At 44.1% G+C, this 5,709-nt stretch overlaps 1 protein-coding gene across 4 annotated transcripts in view; it reads right to left on the bottom strand.

Annotated features, from left to right (window-relative positions):
- The window catches only part of sbf1 (SET binding factor 1), a 78,903-nt gene that overhangs the window by 53,137 nt on the left and 20,057 nt on the right, over window positions 1–5,709 (bottom strand). The window lies entirely within an intron of this gene.

The raw sequence follows: 5,709 nt of genomic DNA, 5'->3' as shown, positions 1-5,709 counted from the left end.
CATACATAACACACACACAAATACCAGACATTCCCACACACACATTACACACAGCTCACACTGTCAAACACAGGACACACACATATCAACAAATAAGCATGCAAACAAACAAACAAACAGAATCCTCAAAACAAGCTGGCAGTTCAGAGACAGCTGCTGTTCATGATGCATATCTGGGTGTGTGGATGACTGTGTGTGTGTGTGTGTGTGTGTGTGTGTGTGTGTGTGTGTGTGTGTGTGTGTGTGTGTGTGTGTGTGTGTGTGTGTGTGGTGTGGAGAACATGAGAATCATGGGACAGCACTAGAGATTATACAGCTATTCTGCAACAGCAAACAAACAAACAAACACAAACCTCTCTTCAATCTCATACAGGTACACCACTCCGTCAACACAAACACTTGAACAATAACTTTGTCTCTTTCACACATATACACACACACACACACACACACACACACACACACACTCTGAAGGGCCTGGTCCTCCCTACTATAGCTGCAGCCGGGTAATAACTTGAAAGTCTTACGTCATGCCTGAATACAAAGAACAGGCAGTGTGGCGACATGATAGAGGAGCATATAACTTGTGTGTGTGTGTGTGTCTGTGTCTGTGAGTGTGTGTGTGTGTGTGTGTGTGTGTGCGTGTGTGTGTGTGCGCGTGCGTGTGTGCGTGTGCGTGTGCGTGTGCGTGTGCGTGTGCGTGGGTAGCGCGGGAAGGGGTGGGGAGTGTTATCAATAAGGGAGGAGAAATAGAAATGTTGCTTCAGGTAAACGGTAGGTGTGTGTGTGCAGGCTTGTTTGTGTGTGTCTGTGTGTGTGTGTGTGTGTGTGTGTGTGTGTGTGTGTGTGTGTCTATGCACGTAGACTAGTGAGTGTGAGCATCATTCAGAGCGGGTAACACAATGTGTGTCGACCTAATTGAGGAAGAAAGAGACACACCCTCAGAACAGTGTGTGTGTGTGTGTGTGTCTCAGGTATAAGGCAGATGTGTCTACATTACAGCATGCCTTTAAAAGGTAGTGTTGAAGGGTGTTGCTGATGTCACAAGTTATCACTCACTATGAGCACACAGGTGGAGCTTCCCATTAATGCGCATGTATTGCACACAGGGGGTCAGGATTTGGAGGGTTAGCTTCAGCCAGTTAGCATGTCATTTGGCCGCCGACATCTTTGAAAAAATGGCGTTCCATGGTTGTACCATATCCGGCACCAGCGCATGCACAAGACAGCTCATGCACGAGCTGTCTCAGCTCATGCACGAGTTTCGATTTCGGCACGAGCGTCCTCGCGCGTCCACGCATTCTAGAAGACATAAATAAAATGACTGACTACTAGGATTAAGTTACCGATACTTGATGCCTGTGGATTATCATTATACCAGGCTTTGTGAATAAAAGAAAAAAGCAAATGTCGTTCTAATAGGTTACTATTATTTGCATTAGACTAGGCCTATGTATGAGTTGGCAAGGTATGATAAGACATTCTAGGAAATGCGAAGAAATTCTCTAACTAAACCCAATTATTAACCTACTCGCTGTTGTGTAGGCTAGGCTATGAAAACTATTTTAAAACGCTCAGCTGCAGACCTGTAGCCTAGTTCATAACAACGCAGCGTTGGGGGTCACAGCCTACAGTAGATAACGGCAAACGTTTCCGACAGTGAAAGCAGACTTAAAATGCATGCTGCTCGAAACATAACACATGGATGCGCGCTTCTACCGGTAAGCCTATAATATGCGTTGTCTTCATTTCGTCTGTCTACAAATGTAGGTTTAAACTGCAAATTCACAATGTCTACTTATTAAGAGTCATTTTCGTCGGGTAGACAGCCTAGGCTATTGCGCACATAACGGCTACAGTCAGTTCAAAGCATTTACTGTGGGGATCATATTTATGTGTATGCTAAGTGAATTCTTGCTCAATATTGACTCGCCATGTTTATTATATCATGACATATGAATATCACATTATAGGATTTCGAGACAAGGGGCAAACTTCTCCACCACCATCCCAACTCAAATAATTAAATACATTTGCGCCTGTAACGATAGGAGCGCGTTCACGAACACCTTCTCTCACTCTCCAATCTTCATCAACGATGTACCTATGTTGTCTCGTTGTAACGTGGAACCTAATTGGCTCATTCTAGCTGGTGACGGAAATGGACACCCATGGAACGCCATTTTCTCAAAGATGGCTGCGGCCAATTTCAAACTTTTTTGGCTGAAGTAGCTAGCCTAGCATCGGCCATTGAAATGAATGGGGGCGGGACTTAGTCCCTCTCTCCAGTTCTTATAATACCTCCATAGATTGATCTATTTTTATATGTGTGGGCGAGAGAGAGAGAGAGCGAGAGAGAGGAGGAAAGTGTGTAAATGTGTGTGTGTGTGTGTGTGTGTGTGTGTGTGTGTGTGCGCCTGCGTGTGTCTCAGGTATAAGTCAGATGTGTCTACATTATGGCATTCCTTTAAAAAGGTAGTGAAGAGGTTGTGCTGAGGGGTGTTGACAATGTTACAAATTATCACGCCAAATTGGTGGACTTTACTGTTGATGCGCATGTATTGCACAACTATTTTTATAGAGAGAAAGGAGGAAAGTGTCTGTGTGTGTGTGTGTGTGTGTGTGCAACATAAGAACATAAGGTTTCATAAGACGGAATTATCATAGTATACATTTCTGACAGGAACTGTATTGTTTTTCAGTGTGTGTGTGTGTGTGTAGGTGCGTGTGTGTGTTAGACTGGGTGTGGAACGTGTGTGTGTGTAACACTTGGGTTGATACTGTAAGGCGGAGCATCAACGTGTATCCTAGAAAGGAAACCATCTCTCATTCCGAAAATAAACACTACAAAAGAGTCTTTTTATAATTGCTTTTACAGTACAACCATATTTTTTATTGGTTTACTACTCCACATCTGACTGTGAGTAAGGTCATTGCCGCGACAGCTTCAATGGATAACAGCAACGGTTTTATTTTACTGCATCAGATACCAACCCCGGCCTCCTGTTTGAATGTGTTGGTCAACAACTACAGGCCAGAGAGAACGTTTGTGTTTGTGTGTGTGTGTGTGTGTGTGTGTGTAAGAAAAGTGAAAGCATCTGAGGGAGAGTCATTTCGCGGACACAAGACTGTTTGTTTATAAATGTGTTTGCAGAGAGTTTACCGGACACTCGTTAAACAGAGCGATGCTCATTGGAAGATAAGCGGTGTTCAGCATGCCAGCAAGTGCACACACGAATGTACACACACACACACACACACACACGAACACACACACGGGAGAGGGTAGTGCATATTGCAAAGCTTCAGGAAATCCAGCATCTTCAAGGTAATATTCCCAAACAGCCAGGGGGAGGTGATTATCTCACTCTCTCTCACTCACACACACACACACACACACACACACACACACACACACACACACACACACACATATACGTTTGTGGAAATCTCTTTCTCTTTCCCACAAACTCTTTTTCCTTTTTCTCTCTGTCAAAGCAGAAAACAGACTCCTCTGCATTTTAAGACTGACTCGAGGCCACAGCACGTTCTCATTCCAAAGTGCGCGTGCACACACACACACACACACACACAGTCAGCAGATGGATCTGTGCTGATGCCTGGCCTTCATAGTTGTGATAGATTTACAACACATGAGTTAAGTTTGTTTGTGTAGTGTGTGTGTGTGTGTGTGTGTGCGTGCGCGTGCGTGTGAGTCCTTGGATCCATTCCACCAATCACATACTCACACAATACTACATCGATTTTTTTTTTAGATGGAAGATTTGGAAGGTTTCGACATTTTATAACTCCACGCTAGTAGTTCAAAGACAGAGGAAAATGTTCCCTTTGCAGTTACAGTTCTGTCCAACCAACTCCTACTCCATGTCTCTGCTTCCTGTTTACACTTGGCTTTAAAACATGTCTCCGCCTATCAGACCAGGTGGGCAGTCCAAACCAGGGGGTCAGGATTTGACTGATTAGCTTCGCCGATTAGCAAAGCACTTCCTCGTCGCCATTTTCCAGAAATACATCATGTCCGGTGCCGTTTTACCTGCGTTTTACTCATGCTGATTGGTGGCTGTTCCACTCTCAGCTCATGCACGAGCTTAGTGTGGGCACGAGCTCTCCTTCTGTACCTTACGTCAATCGGTAACCTGGCACTTAATTGGCTAAGTAAAACGGCACCGGAAACAAGCCCCTTGAAACGCCATGTTGAAGCCTGAAAAAATCGTTCAATTTTGGCACATTTCACTAGCCTAGCATTCCCATTGAAATGAATGGGGGCGGGACTTGTTCACTTTCTCCAGTTCTTATAATACCTCCATGGTCCAAACACACCTCCGTTTACACCTGTCCATCATGTGTCTCTCATTCTTGGCCACTTAAGTGTTTAGTTGATGATATCCCTCCCTGGCTGGTCGAAATGAAAGCTAGTCAACCATCAAAATCACCAGGCGGTGCAGTAGGCAGCAGTGAACTAGTGTCATGGACAAAACGGCAAAACGGTTAAACGGGCAAGGCACATTCCTATGTATGGAAGTATTCCACCGAAAATGAGAGCAGGCTGTTGACATGTAACTTGTGTGTAAGCTTAGTGTTCGTTCGTCTTCGAGAAACGGTGGTGTAGCATCATCTGATGCATCTGGTGCAGCGGTTTTCCACCTGCACCTTCGCATGTGGCTAAGAAGTCGGACTCTTGAGTGACACTAACTTGTGTACATCTGTACTAAAGTACAATAACAAGTCTGCAGTCATCTAAAGCTGAAACACCAACAGCCAACACTAGCAGCAGCAATGTGAGCAACTGTACTATACTGTACTGTACTGTACTGTACTGTACCGGTACATAACGACTACGCCTAACTGAGATTAGGGCTGAACGATTCATTTTATTTGGAATAATATCACAATACGGCCAATGGTGATTTTCTGAATCAAGGCTTTGGATTACACTGGTGAGTTCTAATCACAAAGGCTGCGATTACACTCTGGTCACTGCACGTGCCCATTTTCATAACATGGAAGAACAGAGGGCGGGCCCATTGTGTGTGTGAGAGAGTGTATCTTATCCCTTAGCGCATGATGATCATTATTACATGTTTACAAGGAAGTTCAACAATATACTATTGTGATTGAAGTAGTTAAATGGAAATGTGCCATTCAAATCAATTCATCCATCACCTTATGACATCATGACATACTGTAGGCCTGGGCTCCAGGAAAGAACAGTTCATGTTTAATTGGGTTGGTCATACTATAAAATGATTTACTGCTTGTATTTGTTAAATAATACAGAAGATAGCTTAAAATAGATCACCTTCCAAAATCATTCAGCTCTGGTAGAGAACTACTATGATGATAAGTGTGAACTAGCAAAAATCTGAATGTGAATATTAATGTGAGAGCGCACAAGCTCATTCTGCATAATGGAAGGACACATACACACACACCACACACACACACACACACACACACACACACACACACACACACACACACACACACACACACACACACACACACACACACACACACACACACACACACACACACACACACACACACACACACACACACACACACACACACAAATACACTTCCCTTCTAAACCACATTCTTCACATATGTCACACCAGTGGTGGTGGACACCCCCTCTTTTTTCATTAGACATCCACTCTTCCTCCCTTCCCCCGCTCACTCTCTCTC

The sequence above is a fragment of the Sardina pilchardus genome, chromosome 23, assembly GCF_963854185.1.
Source record: "Sardina pilchardus chromosome 23, fSarPil1.1, whole genome shotgun sequence".
NCBI lineage: Eukaryota > Metazoa > Chordata > Actinopteri > Clupeiformes > Clupeidae > Sardina > Sardina pilchardus.
The sequence above is the reverse complement of the archived record's forward strand: the minus strand, read 5'-3'. Positions and strand labels throughout refer to the sequence as shown.